Source organism: the organism of the source record quoted next, unplaced genomic scaffold (assembly GCF_019419815.1).
Source record: "Pyrus x bretschneideri cultivar Hongxiangsu unplaced genomic scaffold, Pyrus_bretschneideri_v1 Contig91, whole genome shotgun sequence".
Taxonomy (NCBI): Eukaryota; Viridiplantae; Streptophyta; class Magnoliopsida; order Rosales; family Rosaceae; genus Pyrus; species Pyrus x bretschneideri.
This window is the reverse complement of record NW_025999833.1, coordinates 767317-780476: the sequence shown is the minus strand read 5'-3', so window position 1 is coordinate 780476 and position 13160 is coordinate 767317. Positions and strand designations below refer to the sequence as shown.

At 36.9% G+C, this 13160-nt stretch overlaps 1 long non-coding RNA gene across 3 annotated transcripts; it reads right to left on the bottom strand.

Moving 5' to 3' along the window:
• Window positions 1-525: 525 nt before the first annotated feature.
• On the bottom strand, window positions 526-3684 carry LOC125473663. 3 transcript variants are annotated; one of them, XR_007255483.1, is made up of 5 exons: window positions 3369-3684; window positions 3035-3240; window positions 1073-1146; window positions 857-903; window positions 526-662 (listed from the first exon to the last, which is right to left on the bottom strand). It is a non-coding gene; the product is annotated as an uncharacterized LOC125473663 (long non-coding RNA). The 3 variants fall into 3 exon arrangements; XR_007255484.1 differs by lacking the exon at window positions 1073-1146; XR_007255482.1 differs by having other exon boundaries at window positions 857-3240.
• Between the last annotated feature and the right edge of the window lie 9476 nt (window positions 3685-13160).

Below are 13160 nucleotides of genomic sequence, written 5' to 3'. Positions count from 1 at the left end.
CCGTTGTTCACGTTCATTAGGTGTATTATATCGAGCCACTTTTAATTGATTTGTACCTTACACCTTGTTTCATTTCACCTATCTCATTTCAATCAAACACTACCAGAAAATCCTAAAATTAACACACACAAGCTCGAGAATTTATTCCAAACTATAACACATGAATTCACAAATGTCATTTTTTATAAAAGATTTCAAATGTGGCCAAAATGACACTTAAAAAGACCCAATTACCATTAAAATTAATATCAAATTACAACTACAAGCCAACACCTTTTGAATCTTATGCATCGGCTCATGAGTATAAAAGTTGAAGAATAAATTATTTATATAATTGATGTGGCGCCTTGGACAAACCATTAAATTGATCCAAATGTGATTAAGATTATATGTGCCGAATGCCATGAGTTCGTATTGGCAATTTCCATCCCAACGAATACTGGAATACTATTATTTAGAAAAGATGCATAAGTTATTGTTTTTTGAAATAAAAAATATATCAATTTATTATTACACAAGAATATACAGAAGTTAGTTTTGTGAAATTTTCATCGTAATCTCGGGTATAGGTTTTCGACAATTCATTTATGAATTAGACAATTTGCTTGGATCAATCTCTTTCCTTCCTTTCGGCTTTCTTGGAATGAGAAATGGTTCAAAACCTAAAAATAATAAGAACAATGGTGTTGGTTGTTTAAGCAGTATTAGAAAATATGAAAATAACACAAGAATTCCAATAACAATAATTATAAAGAAAATCACAACATAAAATGTACACAAGATTAATATAAATAACTAGAAAGAGTTAGAAAAACTGACAAACTTGGAGATTGAGGCTTGCATATGATATCCTAACCTGGATTGTCCACCTAGACACCTGAATCGCGATGTGCTGGCCGACACCTGGAAGGTAACGAAGCCATAAAGTGTAGTGATGTGGAAAAAGTGAATCAATTAAAACCTAAAAGTGACTAGTTTAGAGTACGCATGTGAGCGAGATTGAACCTATATCACACAAGTGATGCCTAAGCATAGATAAATTGCAGTAAAAGAAGAGTAAGGACATTTATACCAAAAGAAGAACTCTCCTACATAACAGTTTTTACCAACAATCCTCATCGTCACGAAACCTCTGCCACTAAAATCCTGGATAGGCCAAAAACAAGGGTGAGTGGGCCTAAAAATAGAGCTTTGTAAAACCTTTTCGAAAAGTGTAACCCCTCGCTGTAAAAAAAGTATATGGTTTCCTAAAAATATATAATAATAGTATGTAATAGGTACTTTGCAGCACAAGTGAGCTAAAGGATGTAAGCACAACAACAAGGTATCTCAACATCAAATCTCAATTCGTTATTATAAGAAATCAATGCTCATTATTTATGTAAGCACACAAGTCCATTACAGAGATATTCAAACAATGGAAGAGGCTGGGCGTAGGTTTTACATTCTAATACTACATCACGTGAGGTACGCTAGTCGCATTACAAACGAGCCCAAAACATCACACAAAAGGATAGACTAACACTTAACTCTAGATCCAAAGCAAATGTAAACGGTGCATGTGAACTACATGTGAAGCTGGTCCTTGGCCCAGGATAGTACAAATAACTAAGAGACACCGTGCAAACATGTAATAATGAGCAGATAAAATGCAAGGATGTCATGCCACAAGTTTATGCTCACAAATAATATTAAAAACATAAAGTGTATGAAAAGCCTATTTGTAAAGCTAAACATGTCATGTCACATCATAGTATATAAAGGTAGTTGTTGGGAAAAATCACATATGCATATATATATATATATATATATATATGTAAAAACGAAAAGACCCACTCATAGATACATGTAGGTTGTAACCATCCAACTATTCTGCCAACAGCGCTCCTCCAGGTGGTCCTCTTCTATACGAAAAATTACTAAGGTTAATTACACTAACACCCCTCAAGTTTATCGCGTTTTCACAAAACCCCATCACGTTTGAAACAAAACACTGACACCCATTGAGGTTCTGATTCACCTTCACATAACCCCTTCAAAGCTGACATCACCTTAAAATAATTTCTTAAAGACAAATTTACCACGCTATTAATTACTTTAAAGAAATAAAAAAAGGTTTTTTAGAAATACATATAATAATAACCAATAAAAGGAAATACTTTTTTTTTGTTCGACTTCAAAAACATACATTAACCATAAAAAAATAAAAAAATAAAATAAAATAAAATAATACTAAAAATAGAAAGCCACTTATGCAGCTTCGGATCTTTCTCTCAATTTTTTTTTTTTTGTTCTTGTCCTCAAATCGCCACCTCCCATCTCTTCGTCAACCTCCTTCACTCCTTGTTCACCCAAACCGAAACGAATTTTGACGAGAAAACAATATGGAAGAAAGCCCTGATTTCAAACATGGAGAAGAGTACCTGATTTGGCTTCTTGGAAGAAATTACCTGACCACATTCCTACTCTGAAATGCCCAAAGGATTTAACAGGAGAAAGATTTGTTCTACTAGGGTTTTTCCAATTAAGAAAAGAGGATTGGGATATGAATTAACAGCATAGAGGAAGAAGGTAACAAGATTTCTTCAATTTTCTTTTATTTACTTTTATTGTTTAATGTAAGATTTTAATTTGAATTTTTATTCTATTTATTTATAAAGGTTTTTCATAAAGTAATTAATAATTAGGGAAAATTTGTCTTTAAGAAATTATTTTAAGGTGATGTTAGCCTTAAATGGGTTATGCGGAATTGAATTAGAACCTCAAAAGGTGTTAGTGTTACGTTTCAAACATGAAGGGATTTTGTGAAAACACGATAAACCTCAAGGGGTGTTAGTGTAAAAACCACTACACTAATCACTGAACTAATAATAATTAATGTAATAAACCTAATTTCCTTTAGTTTGCTCACGAACAGAATTTTCATCAAAAATTTGGAAAGAAATTCAAATGCCCCGTTCGGAGCTGTTACACAATCAAATTTAACCCATAATATATCAAAACGAAGCTTAGGACGAGAGGAATAAGATTATACCCATTTCACGGCCAAAAGATGGCCAAAGCTTGTCGGAAAATGCCCTGAAAGTGACGGCCCAAGTTGGAGTTCTTCGTTTTCGTTGATTTTGAAGTGGATTTGAGCATGCAAGCTCAAATCCATGGCCTAGGGGTTACGGGGAGTCATTTTACACCTTCAAACTTGACCAAATCAACAAGGTTTGGCTAGGCTTGGCATAGAAAATCCTACAACTTGCCAAAAAACATGGTGGGTTAGATATTCGTCCTTTAAACACGCAAAAACGTACATCCATGCCAGTAAAACACACCGGAAAACTCAAGGCAGAGCTTGAGGGTGGAAATCTTGAGCTTACCGTGGCCGGAGAAGTTTCAATTCGGCGAAATTCGTTGAACGCCGAAATAGGAAACCGTGTTTTTGTCTGAGTGTGGCACCACCAAGGAGTTGCAGAGGGTTCTAGATAATTTTTCGGAGAACTTTGAAGGTGTTGGTGGAGCTTTGGAGTGGTGATGGTGATGTTCACTTAAAGGGAAAGAGGGATGAGAGAGCTATGGGAGAGAAAGAGAGTTTGAGAGGTGCGGCAAACCTGCTGAGTGTGTAGAGATGTGAGTGAGTGACTGAAGTGAAAAGGGAGAGAGTGAGAGGTGTGACGTGAGAGATGGGAGAGGAACTAATTGGGTGAAATGATGAGTCTAGTGGACTTGATGGGTGGAGTGGGATTTTAAGAATGAGGTACCTCATCGAATTTTCAAATTACATCAATTCATTATACATCGTGTGATCAGAAATCATTGTAAATTTTTTTTATTTAAAATTGAATATAAACAATACCTGGTAAAAATTGAACGCACGATACACAATAAACAAATGTAATTGAAGGATCTAGCGAGAATCCTCTCTCAGATTTTAAAACCATTAAAACTATTGTTTTATGCCGCTTGCCTCTACTAATTTAATTGAATACGCACATGCAAGCATTCGCATTGCACGAGTGCTCATATTAGCAAACATCAACATCAAAAATAAAAATCCATTAAAACTATATTTAACTCCCACTTGCAATTCACTTCAATTTTCACCAGAAGCAAGAGCATGTCTTTCCGCCAGACACTCAATGAAATTCCAGCTAGGGTGCACGCTGCACGAGGGAAATTTCAAGTTTTGGATTTGCCTTAGGTATTTTTACACAGTTTCGAACATAACTTGTTTGTTATAACTTCGAATTGAGTTCCGTTTATGATCACGTGTTCATAAAAACTAGTATTATTTAGAAATAGTAAAATAATAGTGGAAAAATGAAGGGAAAATTGAGGTCTATGTGGAAGACCTACGTGGCATCACAGGGGCATTTTGATAATTTCACTACTACTGAGAATAAAATACAATAAATATCGGGACGTGATGTCACAACATAAATACAATGTCTTAAAAACAGAATTTCGTCCCTACTCTTGTGCTTGTAGTTCGGTAGGCAGTCGTTTCCTAGGAGTTACCAATCTATAATTCGAAGTCAAAACATTTCAATATTCAGACTCTCACGAACGTTGTATGTTCCATACTCTCAAGACACGACTCAAAATTTGACTAACAAAGAATAAAAGATATTGGAGAAAACTCTTCTCTCTTTTTCATTTAGACAGATGGGATGCTTAAGTTTATATAGAACTCAAGCCACTCCTTTTGAAACTAGGTAACTGTTGCCTAAAGTTCTAACGAATAGATGCAACTCATGCAATTAAATTTGAATTCAACTAAAACACTCAACTATTATTTTTCATTCACACATAAATAACATATTATAATATTATGAACATATAATTTCCAATAATAGAGCATTTCCAAAGGAGATTTCAAAGTTTAAATATATAATTTAGATTTGAAAGCCTATGTGGCACTTTGATTTTTTTATTTTTTTATTTTTTTTTTTAAGTTCTGTTCTCCACCTGAAATACTAAATTGAACGTTATTTATTATATTATTTACTTTTCATAATTACAATAAATATTTTTAGATAAAAAGTAATAATAAAAAACATTTATTAATCAATTCAAAATGAATTTGAAGTTATCTTTGTTGTCAATCTACATCATGTCACGTAAGAATTGATATTTCAGTTGGAAACACTAATATTGTCTTTTTAAACCATTTTTATTATGTGAATTTTTTGACATTCCCTTCGAAGATACTATTATAATTTTAAGGTACTTTCTTCAATTGACATCAGTTTTAGGTCACATGACTCACATTTGAAAGATTTCACAAAAACTAACATTTTTATGAATATAAAAGGTAAAATTGGGTACCACGGTCCATTGATATTCTTCTTCACCTGTAAGGGAGAGGTTTTAGGTTCAATTCTCACAAAAGGCGAATTCGAACCACATTATTACTAGTCCATTGTGAGGCTAAGTTTACTCCCTCTCTGTGACAGCCCGTTCCGAAAATTTTAAAACGTACGCGTGAAAAGACGATTTTGCCCCTAGTGTTATTTTTTTTCGTTGTGTGATTGTTTGAGTGGGTGTGGCTGGTTGTGGACCACACACACACTCCCATAATTTCCCTCACCCTTTTCCCCCTATCCCTGCACCCATCCCGTGCCCATTTCCCTTCCCATTTTCATACCCATGTGTACAGACACACTCCAAAACCACCCAAATCTTCACAGATCGAAGAAACAAAGTACATATCCATGCTCGTGAGGTTCATTGGAGTCCAACCATATCCATTTCAGGTAAGGATACCTTCGTTTTCATGTCGAACTCGGGATACCCGATTTTTGGTACTGTTCATGCACACGTAAATTCTTATGTTTTTTGGAATTTCAAGCTTGTAGGAAGCTTGGTGAGGTCCTTAGGAGGCTCGGGGTGGTTCGTTTGAAGGTTTTGGACGTCGGGATCACGAGTTTCGAGGTTGGCCGGAGTTGGGGGTATTTTCCCGATGAGATTTAGTGGATTTTAGCACTTGAAAGTGGTATAATTTTGTTCCTCTCGTTGTAAGCTTCAATTTGGTACCAATTTTGTGAAATTTGGTTGAAAAACGAAGAAGATAGGACGATTTGAATTTTTCCCAATTTTCCGGCGCTGGCGACGGCGCCAGAGCCTCGCCGGAGAAGACGACAGAATATTCCGTCAGTTTGGACGGAATATTCCTAAAGCCGTTGACGGAATCCGTTAAAGTTAACGGAATATCCCTGACGCCGTCAGCGTGCCAGGCACGTGCCTGCGCGTGGTCGGCGCGTGTGGCTGTGCCTTGGCCGGCGCGTGCGGCGGTGAAATTTTTTTCTAAAAATATAGGGATGTTCCTGAGGTTGAGTAGATCACGTTGGTGTATTCATACACCCCATTTGAGTATTGTTTGAGAAGTTATTTCTTAAGTTTGGTTATGTGCTTTAAAATTAACGTTTTTATAGTTGTTTTGCATATAGGTGAATCCTATCCCGAGGACGAGCGTGGTCACGTGGCAGGGGAGTTACGACCCTTCCACTTACCAGTGAGTGGGCTTTTGGTTTTCCGTATATACCTATATACTTATACTTTTCCCAGAAATTTATTTAGAACGTTTATTCGTTATATGCCATGCCTATAGTTTTGTCGTTGTTTATGCATTGTTAATTGTTTATATATATATATATATATATATATATATATATGTTTGGTGTTGCGGACGCACAGGTAAGTATCAGGTGAGTTGTGATTTATGTTTACTTTCAGTAGTGATTTGAGATGCATAGAGAGCTCATAACCTGCACCCCTGGTGTTAGTGCTCCCGCCCAGAGTTGGGCACAGTCCTTCACGTGATGTTCACCTCCCGCACCACACGCTCAGCTTGGATCCAAGTTAGGTGCACAGCCCTGTCGTACAGACCACTCTAGGTGGTTCCGACTCGTAGGTGACCCGCGATTATTCGCACAGCCTTCACGTGATCGTAGCACTTGAGCGTATATATATGTTACACCTAGGCCTGTCGTACAAACCACTTTAGGTGGTTCCGACTCGTGTGCAGGTTCAGTTAGTGAGATGGAGATTTGAGCTCTAGATTCAGCCGTACAGGTCATGTTAGGTGACTCCGGCTGACAGATTATATGATATTGATGCGATATTACCTGAGCACTTGCATTTTACTTTGAGGTTTTGGCATAGCATATTCTTGAGCATGATTTATATATATATATATATACACTCTATTTTCTGGGAAGTATACAGGTTTTACGGCGAGGGGTTAGAACTTATTTATTAAATGGTTTTCGAAAAGCTTTGTTTTTGCCCACTCACGCTTTTGGTTTGCGCCCCTGCAGGTTTTAGTTGGCTAGCACGTTCAGTGGCTTCCCTGAGGATTTCCCTGGCATATCTGACAGACCACCACCAGTGTAGGACCACCTTCGGGTGTACTTTGTTGCGTCGTTTTCTCCCGGACTGCATTAGGCTTTCATGCTCTGAACTTAGTGTCGCACTTACGCTTGCACTTGTTCGTTATTACTTTGTGTAAAGCTAGTTTTTATTTATTCATACTATTTTTATTATTATTTTATTAGCTTCCGCACTGTGCACATAGTTACGTCACTTCCACGTGACGGCCAGCATGCCCTGATCTTGATCAGGGTGTGTCACTTTCCACTTAATGTAGATAATATCGACTATTCAAAAAAAAAAAATATATATATATATATATATTGGCTTCACCCGCGAGTCCAAAATAATATCGATTATTAAAAAAATAAAATAAAATAAAATTGGCTTCACCCGTGAGGCTAGAAAAACCCCCCTCATTCTCCGTTGTGAAAGGCAAAGGGCACAATGTTTGTTTGCCACAGTGGCAGAGCCTTTTTTTTTCCTTTTTTTTTGTCAAAAGAGGATGAGTTCGGTTAAATAAAGTGGTTGCTGGGTTTGTTTTAAGGAACAAGGCTAGACAACCTATTAGAGCTGGTGCTTTCAATCTCAATGGGGCCACCATCTCGCTTGCGGAAGCCACTGCTTTAAAGGAGGGTCTTTCTTTTGCCAGGCGCGAAGGTGTGAGAAAGCTTGTGGTGGAGAGGGGTTCCAAGCTCATCATTCAGGTGGTGCAGGGGGAGTGGAACCCCCCTTGACATCTTATGATGATCATTACAGACATCAAGTGGCTAGCATCGAGATTCCAGTGCATTAGATGGCATCATATTTTTTGGGAGGCAAATTTTATCACAGACAAATTAGCTCATGTGGGCCTATCAGTGACGAATCCATATTTTTGGGATTATTGCCTTCCTGCTTCGACCTTGGATGCTTTTAGATTTGATTATTTGGGAATGGTTGTACAAGAGGTTTTTATGTTTAATGAAACCTTTTTTCCTATAAAAAAAATACAATAGATAATGTAATTTCATATCTAATTTGCCATTCACGAGATTCAAACCTAGGATCTGAGAATTACCCCCAAACCTACTGAGTAGCAGCTCCTCCTTTTTAATCGTTAGTCATTACCCATCCCATAATAATTAATTAATAATTTGACATAAAAAAGGAAAAATTACACTTAGAGTATACTTTCAATACTTAATTATATATTGAGACTACACTTTTTAAACATTTCAAGGAATGACATTTTTTAAATCCGCGTAAGATGACATCATGTCCTATTTTTTCATTAGAAACAGAGTTACGTATTTGCCCTTTCTTTTTCTGTTAAACATGATCGGCGGTAATTGACAGAATTTACTCTCTTCTATTTGTATCATTCAATTTTTAATTTCGTTTCTCTGCTATTTTTCTTTCTCTCTGAAATTTTTCTGTTCCGATTTGTCTCTCGTCATCTCCCTCAATTACCTCTCACCATAATTTCTATCTGAATCATTCAAGTTTTCTTCGAAGGTAAGTGTATCTCTCAAGTTTATCTCTTTGAATTTTATCTGTTTCGATTTAGATTTTTTAAAGTGTTGTGTGTTTTTGAATTTATTTCGGTTTAGATTTTGAAACGAGTCTTTGATTTTTCAATTTTTTTATTGGTCGCATTGAATTTTTTTTGGATTGTTTTTGTTTTTTGCAGGCATGGTTTTTTAGTTTTGATGATTTTGATTCAGTTTTTATTTGATCGAGTGTTTGGCGAAGGTGGTTTTTCGTTGTGCTGCTTTTGTTTTCATTAAGGTTCCTTTTGTTTTTTGCAGTATAGTTATCATGTATATTTGTTAAAATTGGAATGGATTATAAGTTAGTTTAGTATTTGGCGAAGGTTATTAATATTTATGCAACATCAAGTTATAGAATCGTGCATAATCAGTTGTCATAAGTTTTTTTTTTGGGGGGGGGGGGGTGTTGGGGGGAACCGCCCCATAAACATTTAATTTTTTTTGATGTAATGCTTGTACAGCATCAGCTCATAGAATCTTGCAAAATCAGTTGACATAAGTTTTTTTTTTTTTTTCGACGTAATGTTTCTTGCTTCCTTGTCTTGATTGCCAACTCTTCGGGTTAAACTAGCAGTTGAGGAATAGATGCTGCATTTCCTTGTTGTTCCTTATCTTGAACTGGCAGTGGAAGAACTGATTCTGCATTTTCTTCTTGTCCATATGGGTGAATTGGGATTTGAGGAACTGAGGTGCTTGAGCCACTTTTTTCACTGCCTCTTCTTGCACTACCGGAACTGATTCTTGGATTGAAGTACTTGGAGGTTCTTTTTGCACTGCTACTTCTTGCACTAAAGGAATTGATTCTTCGATTGATGTACTTGGAGCATCTTTTTGCATTGCCTCTTCTATATGGAAATTAATCACATTAATGATCACCTTATTAATTTCAGTCATGTCCATGTCTGTGATGTCTGCATTTCTTTCTCCATTTTCAACAGTTGGATAGGCAGTATCAAGTGCAACATTTTGGTCATCTTGGACTTGCTCATTTGAAATTTGGGTGCCAAAGATACTCTAACTATCAACCAGTGTGTCAAAGTGATATTCATTTTCATTTTATTCTCCACCCTCTTTCTCCTGATAGTATTCAAAATCAAGAATTAGTATGGATTATTACTTATACAAAGATTTAGTATGCAGCATTAGTTATGGATTATAATGACAAAGCTTCAGTTTTATAGCAGAATAATTATACAGCATCAATTATAAGAGAATCAAGAATATGAATCAAATTTTATTATTCATTATTTTAGTTATACAATAATTAGTATGCAGCATTGCTTTTATATTTTTTTTTAATGTGCATCATTACTTATATAAGTTTTTAGCATGCATTATTAATTATATAAGAATTAGTATCCAACATCAGTGATAAAAAAATTAGTATGCAGGATCAATTATACCAAAATTAGTATACGACACTAGTTATACTAGAATTAGTATACAGCACCAATTATACCAAAATTAGCATGCAACATTAGTTATACCAGAATCATTAAGTTGATGGCATTTTAATATATTTTTTCTAGCAAACTCATGATTTTATATAAAATATAAACACAAAATTTAAGCAGAATTAGCTTGTCTTTTGGATTTACCGTTTTCTCTGTTGGGTCATCGTGTTGATTTTGAACTTATCTTGGCTTTCTATTTTTATCTTCAATGCAACCAGTGTCATTTGTATATCTTCATCATCTGTTTGATCATCGCCCTTGTCCGACACATCTGAAACTATTCTTTCATCATCATCATCTTCTTGCTATTAAACGTCATCCATCTCATCATCAACATCACCTTTTGCCATTCCATCTGATATTGTTCTTTCATCATCGTCCTTATCTTCTTCTTTTTTTCCAGTAACTTGATCATCTTGTGGAGGTTGTGCAGACCCTCTTACATTTTGATCTTCTTTAGGTTCATGTTCAAGTACCAATTTTTTTGCTGGTTTATCTTTCTTGGCTTTTGCATCCTTCTTGTCTACTTGCTTAGGTCCCATTATGGTTTCATCTTCTTCAAGATCTTTATGTTCAAGCACCAATTTTTTTGCTGCTTTAGCTTTCTTGGCTTTTGGTTCATCTTAGCTACTTGCTTTTCCATTTTTTTCTTTTTTGATGCAAGTGGAGGATCGACAAAGTCGTCATCATTATCTTCTTAGCTACTTGCTTTTCCATTTTTCTCTCTTTTGATACTGTAGACATGTAAATTTCGTTGCATACAAATGTTGCACCACAAAGGTCCACGTGGCAAATGACTCATCACAAATAGACAAGTCACCAATGACATGTGGCACAAATCAAGCAAATGAAGCTCAAAAGCATTACCAAAACTCGGCAAAGGCGAGAAAATCCCTCTTAAAATTAGCAAGGGGTCCAAGTTGCTCCCAAAATAGGAAAGAAAGCTAAACCATCTTCACAAAACAAGTAAGAATTGAAGATTGCTCACAAAATAGGCAAGAAAGCCTTATAATTCGGCTAAGCAAGGGAAAATGGCTGAAATTAAGACACAAAACATGCCTAAATTCTCCCATGAACGAATCAAGACATAAATCAAAGCCAGGTCCACCCAAAGGCATGTCTTTGGAAGTCTATAAATACAAGGTACCAAGATAAGCATAAGGTCGACAATTTCTACATTCAAGGGCTGAAATTCTCACAAAATGAGAACTTCTGCCAAATCTTAGAAGACTAATACGCTGCCAAAGCTCTATTTGAAGAACGCACAACCAAAGCCAAAGCTTTCTTTCGACAAAAGCCGAAGCATTCCCTTGAAGAATCAACAAGCACTTGTGCCGATTCCTTCAAGACTTTGTTGCAAGCTCAAAACTTGTAACGAAGTTCGATTCAAGATCAAGTCGCCAAGACCCTTGAATCAACGAAATCTTACATCAACATCACCTTTGCCACAACTTTGAGGTGAAGACTATACAAGCATCGTTTCAAGTTCAAAACTTGAAGTAATCGTTCAATTGTTTATCCGAGATCAAGTCATCGCGACCCCTGGATCAACAACCTACACATCTACATCAAATTTGAAGACTGAATCAGAGGAAAATTGTAAACAGAGATTGCACCCCTACGAATTCGTCAATACAAATCTACTTTGTACACGTGTTCTCGTTTCATTCGTTACAGAATTATCGTGTTTACAAATTTGGCACGCCTGGTGGGACATCTCTGCCTCTCATCTCTGTCTTTAAATCCACAAGAGACACATATGGTATCAAGAAAGGATCAAGTTGTTCCTACAACTAACGCGAAGAACAAGAACATCCTTACCGCAAGGGGTGGCACTTTGGGGTCATAACCCAAACCAAGGCAAAAACTCTCTCTACTGTGCCTTCCACCCCTACATCAACTTTGCCAAAAGAGCAAGAACACTCGAGACACGAGCCCGTGATCACCCTACCCTCGCTAAGGACTCTAAGGGAAGAAAGCCTAAGGAGGTACTAAGAGTCATTAACTTCTGATGCCAACTCAAGTAGCAGCTCATATCCTGTAGCCATGCATGTCATGACTATTGGTGCAATGTTCATCGAGGAGCAGCTGGCCTAAATGAATGAAGCACTTGCAAAGTTAACAAGGACCATGGAAGAAAATGACTTGCAGATTGCTACACTCGTCAACCATCTGGAGGCGCAGCACGATGAGAGATCTGACCCAAAGGTTGATCCACCAAAGAAAAAAACCAACGAAGAAGATGAGCCTCTAGTGGGGAAAGCCGAAGATAAGTTGAAGGTAGACTGAGCTGTGACATTCATAGGATCTCTCTCTATCCAACAGCTGCAGGAGATAATCACCAGCACGATCAAGATGTAGTACAAAGGAAGCTCGCATGATTTCATGCTATACTCAAAGCCATACTCCAAGAAGATTGACGCCTTGAGGATGCCAATGGGTTATTAGCTGCCAAAATTCATGCAATTCGATGGAAAAGGCAAACCCAAACAACTTATTGCCCATTTTATCGAAACTTGCAACAATGCTGGGACGGAAGGAGACTACCTCGTCAAGCATTTAGTGCGCTCACTAAAAGGCAACGCCTTTGACTGGTACACCAACCTCGAGCTCGAGTCTATCACCAACTAAGATCAGCTTGAAAGGGAATTCCTTAATTCCTTTTACAGCACCTGCCGTGTCACATCCCTGCGCGGGCCCCCACCATATCCCAGGCTCGACTCTACTATAACACGATATTGTCCGTTTTAGGCCCCGACCTTGCCCTCACCGTTTTGTTTCTGGGAACTCACATGAGAACTTCCCAGTGGGCCAC